A 16,382-nucleotide genomic window follows, 5' to 3' on the forward strand; every position below is an offset into this window, starting at 1 on the left:
CAACGACGTGTTTTTATATTTTAAATTCCACAACATACCGACATTTTATAGTTTCTTACAATGTCACTGTTTTATCACCTGTTTTTATTGTTTTGTTTATATCCTCATTATGTTTTTCAACTTTTCTGTAGGCTGTAGAGCGACCTATTACGCTGCTGTCAGCCCCCCCCCCCGCCCCCCCGCCCCCCCATCCCCTCCGCGAGGGGGGGGGAGAATCGAAATGTAATAAAGGAAAACAAAAAAAAGGAAGAAGTTCACTTCGGACTCAGCCACTGTAAGATCCGCGTCTGTCAAACGCCGGATTGCGCTCTGCCTTGGATGACGTCAGAGAAGGACTGTGACAAAACGCATATTTTCCGTACTAACTGATAGTGCACTCGCGAGGTCTGTACACCATCCTGGTTCGCTTAGATTTGTGCGCCGTCCGTGAATTCTCCAAATTGGCGTGGCAAGTGGTGGCTATTACTTCCACTTGTGTGGCGAGTATTTATTTCGAACATTTATTCGAGTATTAGTAGTCAGGACTAAAGACAATTTGGTGGGAACGTACTGTAGAGGTCGCCTCTGAACTGATAACAATGCTGTTTAGGATATAAAGACTTACTGTTAGTTGAACATTTTGACTTTCAAAATGTTGTGCATGAGATACTTTACTAAATATGTGTATGAACTGGAACTTTATACCCTCATTTATTATCATAGTCCTGATCCCGCTAAGCAGAAAGAGAATAGAAACATTTCTTTCAGTTGGTTGGACAAGAATGTGGACGTGCAGACTGGGAACTATTGTCAGTATGTTCTCCATCGCTTTCTGGCTGACCGCAAAAATAGTTGCCAGGCTCGAGTGAGAAAGACGGCGAACTGCAAACACTAACTACATAAACTAACAACTAAAAGTTATATACATTTTACCCTCCGCCCCACAAGTCAGACGGGAACTTGGGGACTTCTGTGTGAGGTGGATGTTGCAGCAGGTCATCGTAAACGTGGTCCGTTGATTTTCCTCGTCATTATAGCTCTTTTCGAGGCACTATAGCTAGATATACCTTGGTTATAAATTATTCCGCTGCATGCTCTGGTGTTGAAAAAGAAACCAGAAACTATGAGAGAGTCTTATATGCCCAATTTAAATATAAATTTTTATCTACATCTAAATCATTGTCTACAAAAGTTGTTTGTAATTCACACTTAAGTGCTTGGCAGAGGGTTCATTGAACGATCTGCAGACTATTTCTCTACCGTTCCACTCTCGAAGAATGCGCAGGAGTAACGAACACCTTTTCGTGCGAATTCCGATTTCTCTTATTTTATTGCGATGATAATTTTTTCTGTCCAGGAGGGCGGCAAAAAAAATTTTCGCATTCGGTGGAGAAAGACGGCGATTTAAATTTCGTGAAAAGGTCTCGCCGCAACGAAATACGTCTTGTTTTAATGATTGCTATTCCATCTCGCCTATCAGATCCGTGCTACTTTCTCCACTATTTCGCGATTACACAAAACGAGCTGCCCTACATTACAAATTCGATGTTTTTTCGTCACTTACTGTGAATGGGGGAAATCACGAATACATTCACAGAACTGAAATAATACTCCATTCAAAAGCCGTCTGGAAAACTAGAAATATGGAATCAATTTTAGTTCCTTTGTTCACAGCACTCATTACTTCGTGTGAATAAAGCGGTAGTTGTGTTTTGCAAGAACGATACTTTCTGAATCCGTACTCTCTATGTGTCAAAAGATCTTGGGCAAATTTCATCGCTAATAACTTTAAAAAAGCAGAATTTACAATAAATAAATAAATAAATAAATAAAAATAGTCGTACTGTAGATGAAATCTCTCGTCATCGCTCTCATAAATTGATCATCTCTACCAACCAACTGTCTGCACTTGCAATCTTGGATTTTCCCTGACCGTAATGAAAACCGAAAGAAAGGTAGGACTTTCGGGCGAACGCTTGCATGACCACTAAACACTTTACAGGAGGATATGAAGCGTACAGTTGGACGCGAAGTTCGGCTGGGTGGAATATAAACACGACAGCCACCGACCATTGCCGCAAGCGAACCGTGCGACCTCGTTGCGGAGTCCGAAAGAGCTCGCACTGCTACTACCCCTGTCTATGAGTGACTGCAAGGATGTTTTTACGTTTGGCCACGTGTGTCTATAAGTAATTATCCGTAATTTCAAAGGCACTGCGAGGAACCCATTGAAGATGCGTGATACGCATTGCTGAAACAGGGAAACACATCGTTCTGTTTAACGCTAGCCAAATAAAAGTTAGAAAGTAACTGGCACTCGATATTTTTTTCGTGTTGTCCTCGTCCGACAAGCACGCTTTACTTATCTACAGCGATCTAAAAACTTCAAGCACTGTCTTTATCAGGAGCGGAAGGGAAAGCCGAACATGATAAGAGCGATAAAAAAAACATACGCCGAATCGGTCTATCTCACAATAATTACAAATAATGTGTGAAACTCTTTTTACTGCTAATGTGTTTAAAATGTGTCGTGTAAAATGTTTATTTCAGTACCGGAGTTGCCGTTGTTTAGGTGCACAGATTCAGAGCTATTATAAATGATTCATTCATTTTCAAAGCTACATATTTTCCCAACTGTTACATGTGCAGATATGATCGATGCATTAATAGAACTCACCGTGTCTGCATTTTGCACTTCACAAATTGTCTATGAGTGCCCCTCTACTCACACGACACTCGTCCAAGAAATAGGTAAGTCCTTTCCATAGCTCATGTCCTTAGGTTAGTTAGGTTCAATTAGTTCGAAGTTCTAGGGGACTAATGACCTCAGAAGTTGAGTCCCATAGTGCTCAGAGCCATTTTTTGAAATTCTCGGATTCAGCAGCCGGTTGTGTAAACAGCCACAACTGCAGCATATCAAGATAAGAGGTATCTGTCACAATCTTCTGATTGAAAATCGGCTCATACAGCTTCGTTTGTGACATTTCACAGCAAACATCAACCTTCGGCCGATTCTCGTTCATGTGCCACAGTTTCACGATGATGTTCCGTGCCCCATATGTTTATAGAGACAACAGTGCCCCTAAACTGTCGATACGAACACAAAGCGCTCTGTTTATATGGCGTTTCTCCATAATTCCTCCTGAAAGTAAACTGCTCTGTTGCAACAGATAAACATCTCAAATTTTCAACACACAAAAGCTTTTTTCTTGCTCTGATGCCATTTTTTTAAGCCATTACATCGTAACGCCAAATAGTGGGCACAATAAAAAATGGCTCTGAGCACTATGGGACTCAACTGCTGAGGTCATTAGTCCCCTAGAACTTAGAACTAGTTAAACCTAACTAAGGACATCACAAACATCCATGCCCGAGGCAGGATTCGAACTTGCGACCGTAGCGGTCTTGCGGTTCCAGACTGCAGCGCCTTTAACCGCACGGCCACTTCGGCCGGCAGTGGGCACAATACAGACTCAGTAAGTTTCCGGTTGTATTCATGCATCAGTCATACGTTTTTCATATTAGATGCATTGTGCTGCCACCTACTGCCAGGTACCCCATGTCAGGGGCCTCAAAAGTCATTCCATATCGTGAGAGAGCAGAATGGGGCACTTTGCGGATCTCACAGTCTTCGAACGTGGTCAGACGATTGGGTGTCACTTGTGTCATACGTCTGTACGTGAGATTTCCACACTCCTAAACATCCCTAGGTTCACTGTTTCCGATGTGATAGTGAAGTGGAAACGTGAAGAGACACGCACAGCACAAAAGCGTACAGGCCGACCTCGTTTGTTGACTGACATAGAGAGTCCAGTTGAGGAGGGTTGTAATGTGTTATAGGCAGACATCTGTCCAGACCACCACATAGGAACTCCAAACAGCATCAAGATCCACTGCAAGTACTATGACAGCTAGACGAGAGGTGAGAAAACTTGAATGTTAAAGTCGTGTGGCTGCTCATAAGCCACACATCACGCCGGTAAATGCCAAACAACATCTAGCTTGGTGTAAGGAGAGTAAACATTCGACGATTAAACAGTGGAAGAACGTTGTGTGGAGTGACGAATCACGGTACACAATGTGGCGATCCGATGGCAGGGTGTGGATATGGTGAATGCCCGGTGAACGTCATCTGCCAGCGTGTATAATGCCAACAGTAAAATTCGGAGGCGATGGTGTTATGGTGTGGTTGTGTTTTTCATGGAGGGGGCTTGCACCCCTTGTTTTGCATGCCACTATCACAGCACTAAAGTGATGTTTCAAGCACCGTTTTGCTTCCCACTGTTGAAGAGAAATTCGGGGATGGCGATTGCATCTTTCAACACGATCGAGCACCTGTTCGTAATGCACGAACTGTGGCGGAGTGGTTATGCGACAATAACGTCCCTGTAATGGACTGGCCTGCACAGAGTACCGATCTGAATGTGTAGGAACGCCGACTTCGTGCCAGGCCTCACCGACCGTCATCGATACCTCTCCTCAGTGCAGCACTCCCTGAACAATGGGCTGCCATTCCCCAAGAAGCCTTCCAGCACTTGGTTGAACGTATGCCTGTGAGAGTGGAAGTTGTCATCAAGGCTAATGGTGGGCCAACACCATATTGAATTCAAGTATTACCGATGGAGGGCGCCACGAACTTGTAAGTAATTTTCAGCCAGGTGTTCGGATACTTTTGATCACATAGTGTATTTGTAAACGTAATACTTTGGAAAATAAACAGCTTTGAAAACGAATGTATCATTTATAGTATCTCTGTATTCTTCTCAGAAGAAACAGATCGCTCCTTGAAAAAATATTTGTCTCAGCTTCAGAGAACTTTATGTTTTGCCTTCATATTCTTTTCACAGATTTATCAGTTGGGATATTATGCATGGCTGTTAATATAGTTCCGTCACGCTAAACAGCTATAGTTGTTCAAGGTAGTCAATGTCATTTCAGCATTCCAGATATGCACCTGCTGTGAATATGGCCAATTTGTGAACTAAAATAGGAACTGGAGCGTCACCTACAGTCTCAGGAGCCCTATTTCGTTATTGAAGATGTACTAAATCCTGTTAAATAAATCCTTAACGAAGTTGGAAGACGTCTGTCATGACTAGATGTGCGCAGTTAACAAAAATAATGACGAATCTGACTGATCCGTTTATAGGAATTCAGGCTACCCATTCAGCAAACAGCTGTTACTTACAAATGCCCGAAGGGATTTCAGCACTTTTGTACCACTGTCACTGGGTACCTTTACTCAGTTCTTATTTTCTGGACTACTGGGTTCTGCTGAACTCTCTTTACATTATTGTGTAACTGTAGCTTTTCATCTGCATAGGGAACTGCTCTCGCAAATTACACTTTTGAACATCACATAACACGATGATTATGTCATTTATAAACAACAATTATTTGCTTAGTAGGCAAATCTGAATTCCTATAATGTAGTCTCCAAACACGGCTATTATTAGAGTTTAAAAACAAAGCCAACTGAATCTTCCTTCTCTCGTCAACTATGAGCCGAAGGAGTCGATAATTTAATTCCTCAGTAACGCTATTGCTTCCAGTGCGTTTTATGTAACGAGCGGTCTGGCGGAATACGGAACTGCACCCTCCATCATCTTGTTTACTTGGTTCTTTCACAGCAAGAGAACATCTACTGCGGTCTTGAATGGTTACGTCGTTGGTTTGTAACGTGGGACGGAAAGAGGGATTGAGGATTAATTACGGTTGAACTTCACCTCAACGTCGAAGTCATCAATGAAGGAACACTGGCTCAGAATGATGACTCTTACTTCACATGATTTAGGAAAACCTCATGGAACCTAAATCTGAATTTACAATACTATGAGGTGGCAACGCATATAAAGCTTTTCATTACGTCTGGAGAACCATGATTTTGCACAATAGCTGTACGTCATTTTACTGAAACCCCGACTTCCAGTGAAACAGCAGACCATCCTCATACTTCTTAAAGAGGATAATAGGCACAATGATCAAAAATTGTTGTCCATGAAAATCAAATTTGTAGACCAAACACCACTGTCGTAGGTCTGAACTGTTTTTAATCAAGTCTTAACATGCTATAATTCCTATGAAAAAATAATGTATCCGCATTATTTTATGAGAAAGTAACTAATATGTAAGAATATATTTATTATCAACGTTAATTCACAAAATTTCCGTGTATGGTGTGGTTGTAAAGCTTGTAATTAATGTGAAGCTAGAATTAGAACATAAAAAAGAGACACTAAATGGACCAGACATGCAATGATAACCTATATCAAGAGTTCACAGTCTTCGTTACAATAATTTTCATGAAGGACGTTCTGTGGCTTGAGGAAAAGATTAAACTGACGATACATTGTAAAGTATGGACATCGTACACGATGTGGACACTAAACTATATTGTAAATCCCAGATAACAATGGAGCACTGCAGAGCCCTGTGCCCATATAGAAATGAATATCCGAGAATTCGGTGAGACAGATTTTCATGAATGTTCATGTATAGACAAAGCTGGTACGCCATAAGTTCAACAAATGTCAGATACATGCACATATGTTACAATTTCAAAATCGGTGACGGTTTTCCTTGGGCACTTATGGTTCTCAATTGTTGAGGTGATGTTCTGCCGCCATACACACCACTGACGAAAAGAAGTTATGTGGAATTTTGCGGACGGCGATGACTTCTGGACTTTCTACAAAAAGTATGCTGATGAGTTCCGATATCAGCGTGATCATCCAGAGTCATAGACGGGCTCGAAGATTGTGTATTGTATTACTAAAACCGGGTGAATATAAACGAGCCAGTAAATACGGCTGATGGTCTTATTGTTACGTCGCTAAAAATAATAACTCACTGATGGTCTCCGCCAATAATACAGCAAATTTTAACCATCTTGCATCTTAGCTGTAGTGCTTGAAACGAAGAAGATGGATGTGAGAATTGTGATACGAAAGGCGAGTGGCTAATTACGGTTTATTGGGAGAGTTTTAGGAAAGTGTAGTTCATCTGTGAAGGAGGCCGCTTGTAAGATGCTGGTGCGACCTAGTCTCGGGTACTGCTTGAGTGTTTGGACTCCACACCAGGTGGAAGCAATTCAGAGGCGGGCTGCAAGATTTCTTACCGTGAGGTCCGAATAACACGCCGGTGGGTTAGAACAACACGAAAGTGTTACAGATATGCTTTGGGATCCCAGATGGGAATCCCTGGAAAGAAGGCAACGTTCTTTTCGAGGAACCCTATTGAGAAAATATAGAGCACAGGCATTTGAAGCTGCCTGCAGAGCGACCCTACAACCAACGTATATTTCGCCTAAGGACCACGAAGATAAGATACGAGAAATTAGAGTAAAGGGTACCCTCCGCAAAGCAAGTGGTTTGTGGAGTATGTATGTAGATACAGATGTAAATGAAGTGTTTGAGGTGAGATGTTGCACAAGGGTGCTGAAAAATAAGATGGAAAACGAGGAGTTGACGAGGAACGGAATATGTGGAAAATACTAACTTTGAGAAGGGAGAGGATGATAGGATATGTTTTGAGACGTTCGGGAATAGCTACCACATTATAAGGGGTACCTGAAGATGGAAAACAAATGTAGGAAATGCCAGAAATTAATGTACAACAAATAACTGAGGAGGTTTGCCAAGGAGAGAAAATAATGGCAAGCTGCATCAAACCAGCCAGAAGACTAATAAAAATAAGGTGTAAACAGAATAAAAACGACAGCCCAGGCTACACAAATAACATACTGAAACAAAGTGTGAAGGACAATAAAAGAAACTGCTGACCTGTAACGTCAAGGTTCCTCGGTATTTGCTCCAATGAAAAGCCAGAAGGAAAGCAGCTTCTACCACAGGCAGCTAGTAGGCTGCACTCCTCAGGTGCTGAACTTCTTCCGAAGCTGTCAGAAGCCGGTGTGTGGTGAAACTGCAGCCGCGTCGCTACGACGCCGTATTTAAGTCTCTGAGGACGCGGCACAGGCTGTGACGCGTCAGAAGCACACTGAGATAAAGGCGGCACACCCAGGTCAGCTTCCTACACAACTTATCTCTGGCCAACGAGGAGAATCTGCGATAAACACGTTATCTCACATTTCGTTGCGTCATTACTATTACTGCCTTAGTCTGGAGACTGACATGATGCAGTACTATCCAGTGCAAGACTCCTCGACTCTGCGTAACTGTGCCTGCCTATACCCACGAGCAGTCGCAGAGGAAGTTCGACTGCAACTCTGGCGGAAATATCGGTTTTATTGACTGACAGTTATTTTAAAACACGGCGCGGAACCAGACCCGCAAAAACTATTTACTAACAAACTACGGCAGTCGAAGCCTATGCACAGACAACTTACATTCATTTCAACATGCTAGCTCTAGTGAGGCCTTGGTCGCATCTAGGATTTTCTCCTACACCTCCCTCTCTCAGCAAACTGACTATTCCTTGATGCCTCAGGATGTGTCATTTCAATAGACCCCTTCTTCTAGTCAAGTTGTGTCCTAAATTTTGTTTTTTCCACAGTTCATCCAGTGTCTCATGAGTTACATGACCTACACCATCCTTCTCAAAAGGAATGATAGTAAAGAAATGGACGCTAACTTGAAATAACTTTATACTGATCGACAATAATCTCACGAAGAGTATTAAGTGCCAGATATAGAATCATACTTGAAGTTCTTTGCATAACGATTCAACTGTATTCAGGGACGTAACTCTTGGAACATTCAGAAGGCTTGTAGTTGCCATAGTAGTTTTTTCCTTCTTGAGTTTAGTATCCTGAACGGGTAAAATTCTCTGCTATACTTTGAATAATGCAGTGGTTATACAGCTTCCTGGAGAATGTAGTTGATTCGTCAGTGGAGCTGCAACTTTTCGGCTAAAGCTGAAACCTGGTTAAAGTCGTTAATCTCTCGCTATGAACCTTCCGGAATCGGTCGATTGGTATGACAGCGTAGTTAATGAAAACTAGATGGTAGGTCCTCGAATTCATTAACCCATCCAGAAAAGAATAATAGTATTCTTCGAAATAAAACTGACCATGTCTGCAGGTGCATGCTACTAATCCAATTGGCATTAATCCGAACGATCTATAGGACATCGCAGTGCTTCGTAAAAAGGAATTAAGGTTTAGATAAAAATAATCATCAACACGTTCCTTTTTGCATATAAATCAGTTTTTATTCTTCAGACAATACTTTCCCAACGTAAGTTCGAATAAATCTAACAGTGATTCGTTAGTATTAATGACTTAAGCTTTCCTGAGATCAAAATTTTCGCCATGGCGGTTTACAACAGTGCCTTGATTTTACAAAGAATCTCAACTCTGTTCTCTGCATTTCGGTTCTCGCTGAAATGCGTCCGCTGCATTCCAGCTTGCTATTAACATTGGTAATTCTCAGGATACTAGTAATGCTGTGAGTGTAAGAGCGCTGAGCGTATTCGCAGGCATTTATCTTTGATTTTCAATGTTCTTGATGGAATGTTTCTTAATATCGTGTCAGTCCAAAATTTGCCTGGCGTAATGCAGCAACTACACGTGGCGTGGATTCAACAAGTCGTTGTATGTTCCCTGCAGAAATATTAAGCCACGCTGCCTCTATAGCCGTCCATAATTGCGAAAATGTTGCCAGTGCAGGATTTTGTGCACGAACTGACCTCCCGATTATGTCCCATAAATGTTCGATGGAATCATGTCCGACGATCTGAATGGGAAAATCATTCTCTCTAATTGTTGAGAATGTTCCTCAAACCAATTGCGAACAACTGTGGTTCGGTGACATGACGCACCGTCATCCATAAAAAATTTCATGGTTGTTTGGGAACATGAAGTTAATGGATGGCTGCAAATGGTCTCGATGTAGCCGAACATAGCCATTTCCAGTCAATGATCGTTTCAGTTGGACCAGGAGACACAGTCTGGTGCATGTAGAATTTTAGATTTTTTTTTTTTTGCTCGCGTATCATGTCATTTCTGAAAACCCAGAATCTACTCTGAAGGAATCAACATGGATTCCGGAAACAGCGATCGTGTGAGACCCAACTCGCTTTGAAACTTCCTGGCAGATTAAAACTGTGTGCCCGACCGAGACTCGAACTCGGGAGTGAAAATCTCATTCTGTAAACATCCCCCAGGCTGTGGCTAAGCCATGTCTCCGCAATATCCTTTCTTTCAGGAGTGCTAGTTCTGCAAGGTTCGCAGGAGAGCTTCTGTAAAGTTTTGAAGGCAGGAGACGAGATACTGGCAGAAGTAAAGCTGTGAGAACGGGGCGTGAGTCGTGCTTCGGTAGCTCAGATGTTAGAGCACTCGCCCGCGAAAGGCAAAGAGGTCCCGAGTTCGAGTCTCGGTCGGGCACACAGTTTTAATCTGCCAGGAAGTTTCATATCTTCGCACACTCCGCTGCAGAGTGAAAATCTCATTCCCCAACTCCCTTTATTTGTTCATGAGACCCAGAAAATATTAGATACAGGCTCCCAGGTAGATGCCATTTTCCTTGACTTCCGGAAGGCGTTCGATACAGTTCCGCACTGTCGCCTGATAAACAAAGTAAGAGCCTACGGAATATCAGACCAGCTGTGTGGCTGGATTGAAGAGTTTTTAGCAAACAGAACGCAGCCCGTTGTTCTCAATGGAGAGCGTCTATAGACGTTAAAGTAACCTCTGGCGTGCCACAGGGGAGTGTTATGGGACCATTGCTTTTCACAATATATATAAATGACCTAGTAGATAGTGTCGGAAGTTCCATGCGGCTTCTCGAGGGTGATGCTGTAGTATACAGAAAAGTTGCAGCATTACAAAATTGCAGTGAAATGCAGGAAGATCTGCAGCGGATAGGCACTTGGTGCAGGGAGTGGCTAATGTAATGTATTGCGAATACATAGAAAGAAGGATCCTTTATTGTGTGATTATATGATAGCGGAACAAACACTGGTAGCAGTTACTTCTGTAAAATATCTGGGACTATGCGTACGGAACGATTTGAAGTGGAATAATCACATAAAATTAATTGTTGGTAAGGCGGGTACGAGGTTGAGATTCATTGGGAGAGTCCTTAGAAAATGTAGTCCATCAACAAAGGAGGTGGCTTACAAAATACTCGTTCGACCTATACTTGAGTATTGCTCATCAACGTGGGATCTGTACCAAGTCGGGTTCACAGAGGAGATAGAGAAGATCCAAAGAAGGGCGGCGCGTTTCGTCACAGGGTTATTTGGTAAGCGTGATAGCGTTACGGAAATGATTAGCGAACTCAAGTGGCAGACTCTGCAAGAGAGGCGCTCTGCATCGCGGTGTAGCTTGCTGTCCAGCTTTCGAGAGTGTGCGTTTCTGGATGAGGTATCGAATATATTGCTTCCCCCTACTTATACCTCCCGAGGAGATCACGAGTGTAAAATTAGAGAGATTCGAGAGCGCACGGAGGCTTTCCGGCAGTCGTTCTTCCCGCGAACCATACGCGACTGGAACAGTAAAGGGAGGTAATGACAGTGGCACGTAAAGTGCCCTCCGCCACACACCGTTGGGTCGCTTGCCGAGTATAAATGTAGATGTAGATGTAGATGTAGAACTCACATCATATGGAGCACCACCAGCTTGCACAGTGTCTTGTTGACAACTTGTGTCCATAGCTTCGTGGGTCGGCGCCTCACTCGAATCCTACCATCTCCGCTTACGTCGTACGCCCCACATTATTTCACGCAATGTTGCTTGTCTGCTAGCACTGACAACTCTACTTAAACACTACTGCTTTCGGTAGTTAACCGAAAGCCTTCGGCCACCGCTCCGTCCGTGGTGAGAGGTAATGTCTGAAATTTGATATTCTCAGCATGTCTTGACGCTCTAGATCTTGGAATGTTGACTTCCCTAACAACTTCGGAAATGGAATGTCCCACGCCTCTAGCTCCAACTACCATTCCGCGTTCAAAGTCTGTTTATTATCAACGTGCGGCCATCGTCACGTCAGGAACCTTTCCCCATGAAAGATGTGAGTGCAAATGAGAGCACCGACAATGCTCCGCCCTTTTGTGCCTTGCGTACACGATATTACCGTCATCTGTATATGTGCATAGCGCTATCCCATGACCTTTGTCGCCTCAATGTAACATACTGTGTTCTTTGATGAAAAAGTTTCACTGCTGATGCACCACCAACTTCCGAACTCCTAAGGCAATCATAAATCTGCGAGTAGGGGTTTAACGGGCGGGGGTCGTTGTCGTTGGAGCGCCGAGTAGCTCGGTAATTGGGTCTGATGGAAAGCGTGTCCGGATGGCCGAAGCGGCTAAGATAACCTTTCTAGAGAAGCGGAGCATCCGGTTCCGAGTCACAGTGTAAGGTGGTCATGCCATTTGGTTTTTGCGTGTCACCGATGTGCACATCAGAGACCGAGCAATTGATGTTACTGTTAAACAGTCTTTGGTCTCGCCGTGGCACAGTCTTTGCATCTGAGCAGTCTGATACTTTTTTAATTTAAGCGTGGTAGGTGATGGACGTATTTAGTAGCACCTGTGTGGACTTGTGATTGTATCTGTTAGTTGAAGAAATGAGCAAGGATGTATATGATATATACAACGAAAGCGAAAGGAATCTATATTTTGAGTAATGTGACTGATTTTAAAGAGACGAAGTACGAGGTAAGACTGCAGCACTGCCTATCTAATTTGTCGGAATGATTACTGTCACTCAGTTAACTTTCTCAGAGCTGAGAGAAATACATCCCCCCCCCCCCTCCTCCACCGCTTCGCTTCCCTGAGTCATGCAGTAACATTTTAACTGATTAAGCTATTTGGTTTTTTATGGAAATTCTCTGTTAACGTTGTACCCTTTCTAAATCTCTCTTCACTTTGCTGAGCATAGTATTGTTGAGAAAAGTGTTGTGTGTGAAGATTATGCGAGCTTTTACTCTGTCTTTTTTTGATTATATACTTTCATCTAAAATCGTTGTCTTGGAATATCATTCAATAGCAATAGTTACTCTCCCCAACTCACTGTTTATCATTACGCATTACCTCATGCAACAGTTCTGGTATATCATTTAGAAACAGAAATGTAGCTTAGCCGCTGCCTGCTTGCTGTTTACTGTTGTGCTTTCAAATGGTTCAAATTTCTCTGAGCACTATGGAACTTAACGTCTGAGGTCATCTGTCCCCTAGAACTTAGAACTACTTAAACCTACCTAACCTAAGGACATCACACACATCCATGCCCGAGGCAGGATTCGAACCTGCGACCGTAGTGGTCGCGCGGTTCCAGACTGTAGCGCCTAGAACCGCTCTGCCACTCCGGCCGGCATGTTGAGCTTTCGAGAAATCTGCAACAATGTTGTCAAGACGAGAGATAAGTGGAAATTTTGATAAGGACCAGATAATTGTTTTATTTCTGTTGCGCGTTTAATACAAAGCAAGCTGCATTCAGATCAGTTACAGTTCACTTCAAATTAGGTTCTTTTTAGTCAAAGGTTAGCATACGAGTGTAAGCTGGATAACAGTTTGTGAATACATATTTTTGGTAATACGTAGACTTTTATAGAATGGTAGATAAAGTTGGACTAAATTTCATACCAAAACAAATTTAATGACGAGGTTACACTAGTTTACCAGAAATTTTCAACTCTCGCCGTTGGTTTGCCGCAGTGCCTTGTGCAGGCGGAAATCCTTATTTCCTTCCCATTCATTTGCCACCCAGTACCCTTCCCATTCCTTTCACCCGAATTACTCATGTAATAAATCCCAGCTGACTCATCGTGAATGGCGTCAGACAGCACTCATATCTATAAAAACATAAGTCAGTTTTTGTCTTCAGAGCGTGGCTTTCTTGAAGATATACGGGCCATGCACATGGATGGTTGTTAGTATGGCGCTGCCAATACTCAAGTTAGCAGACGCCACTTCATTTTAGTCTGTTTAACCAGTTGCCAGTGATATGGAGGTACATCTTAAGAGGACACCATTGCACAGGAACTAACCTTACTATTTTACTATTCTTATTTATATTTAGTCTTGATCGCTTTTAGAGATTATAGTATCATAGTTTTGATGGTAAAGACTTGACCTTCGATACACATAAATTTATGAAACGTCCCCTTAAAACAATTATACATGACTGTCCTTAAACTGACACACAATATTTTTAGCGCAACGCAGTCTGGCTTTCAATAATCCCTACAAAAGAATGGCCCTGACTAACATTAACCTATACCTTTCACAAATCACTTACCTCACAAAAATCTTCGTTACTCGAAGTACTGCAATACAGCGAGCGCCACTACTGCCAGCTAAATAAAAGATTCAAACTACTGAAGGCACTAACTATTAATAGGTATAGTTAGCAAATGAAAGATTTTGATAGAGAACAAACAATGTATTTACCTCAATAGTGTTCAAAAGTCATAATGTATATAGCAGTTCATGACATCCAGTCTTACAAATTTCAAAACTCCGCCATCTCTCTCCCCACATCCACCACTGTTGGCGGCTCACCTCCAACTGCGCAATGCTACGCGCTGTTCTGTCGAGCCCAACACTAAAATGGCAGACAACAATGCAAACTAGCCACAGACTGCACACAGCACAGCCAGTGATTTTCATACAGAGCGCTACGTAACGTTGCCAATAAGAAAACATAAACAGCCTACTTACAACGGCTTCGGCCTGTATGCTCACGCTACTCTCAGAACTACTTTATGGATTTTGATACGATTTTAGTGATAGACAGACGGATTTAGCTTTATGTATATAATTGATTACCGCTAAGTAATGACGAGTGTGTGTATTGTCTACTGTTTCTCATTTAATTGGCATTTGGAGTGACATCACGTGGCAAAGATGAGAGGTAAGAGCTGGAGAGCAGCAGAGAAGGCAGCATCTGGCTGGAAAACCAGTAAGGTAAACAACCGCCGAAACTCCAGAGAGCTGCAGAGCGTGACCAGAATTTATCTTGGGCCTGGTGGTCTAGCAATAAAGCGTATATGGAGATCGAAAGATCGTGATGTAGAATCCTGGTCGGACGATGGATTTTTCTTCATTTTCTTCTCAGGGCACCTTTTCCTGACGGAGGTCGGCGGTCCACGTAGTCAGCAAAACCTGGGTGTGATGTTGCAGCATCGACGAAGTGTCGAGCAGTTGTACTATCTCCACACGACCTTCAGACACGAGTTCCTTCATCTTCGAACGGAACGTTTTCCCTTGTATTTTCCATTCAATGACAAATTATAGCAAGTGGTATTGCTCGCCTCTTGTAATGTGCCGCCATAGGTATTGAGTTTCCCTTTGTTTTATAGTGAGCAATAGTTCCTTTTGCTTTTTCATCCGATGAAGGACATCTTCGTTTGAAATTTTCAACACTCAAGGTATGCGAAAGAAACAGCGACACATATATGTTTGAAAAGCATCAATTCTTGTCTCTAGATATTGTTCATGGATTCAGCTTTTGAATCCCTACAGAAAAATGGAGATCAAGTAGCAAGAATCATTCATATTCACATTATCAGAATGAGAAGTTTTCTTCATACAAATAAATTGTCTCCTGGCCTGTTATATTCTAGGTCTGTTCTTTTAACCTAGCATTCACCACTCAACAGGTGGAGATTTGACAGAAAGGACACGTAGTTCGGATTCCAAACCAAACTGTAGGTCCTCTCTCTCCAATTGGATAATTGGGATATGTCGCCGAAGTGGCGATGGACATTGAGCGACATTTGTTTGCTTGTTATGGCGTACATCTCTCGTACTCGACTGCCATTACTTTCGATTATTACCTATACTTATTTCGTATTTTTTTCGGCATTCGTAAGTACTTGTACTTGATGTCGTGTTATGCGGCCTCTTCATGGTGTTTACCACAAATAAATCCCGCAGCGTTACTTCTCAGTCCTCTTGCCGTAGCTACATGGGTATCAGCAACTGTTGTCCTCGAACGTTTCCGCCTTTTCCTCGTGGTTACCCATATCAGGTTTATAGTTGACTAGCTGCAGTGCCCGGCATTGCCGGGACGTTTAATACCTGTCACTCAAAGTGAGTGGTCTTGAGCCTTGTTGATCCTCATAGCGAAACGTACTGCACAGGAAATTGTAATCGCTTGCAATCGAAGGGCATATTTGAGTCACTGTGTCAGCGGAATGCAGTGAATACTTCTTCACCTGTAAGGAAAGATGATTAGCTCCACCATCTTTTATTACATTTTGCAACAAGTATCTCATTTTGTTTTTTTGGAGGATTCGTCTTCTATTGTTTCAACTCCGCTTTCACTGTTACAAGTAGGGCTATGGTTTGGCACGGCTAGAATTGTTCGAACAGTTTACGTCACATTTCGGCAATTCTGTACGATCTGTACGATCTTTCGATCGACCCGCGATATAATGACTTTTATTGGTACTATATCCACGACCTACCTCAACGTTTGTATGACACTGTGGATTTAACTG

The 16,382-nt window shown here is 42.6% G+C and overlaps 1 protein-coding gene across 5 annotated transcripts in view; it reads right to left on the reverse strand.

Annotated features, from left to right (window-relative positions):
- The window catches only part of LOC126253494 (cytochrome P450 6k1-like), a 482,739-nt gene that overhangs the window by 79,404 nt on the left and 386,953 nt on the right, over positions 1-16,382 (reverse strand). Inside the window, exon 1 of one of the 5 annotated variants that reach the window (XM_049954870.1) lies at positions 7,761-7,948. The exons of the other annotated variants lie outside the window; for them this stretch is intronic. The gene's annotated coding sequence lies outside the window, so the exon portion shown is untranslated. Of the gene's footprint in view, positions 1-7,760; positions 7,949-16,382 lie in introns of those variants that run through there. 5 annotated transcript variants of the gene reach the window in all.

This window comes from Schistocerca nitens, chromosome 4 (assembly GCF_023898315.1).
Source record: "Schistocerca nitens isolate TAMUIC-IGC-003100 chromosome 4, iqSchNite1.1, whole genome shotgun sequence".
Taxonomy (NCBI): domain Eukaryota; kingdom Metazoa; phylum Arthropoda; class Insecta; order Orthoptera; family Acrididae; genus Schistocerca; species Schistocerca nitens.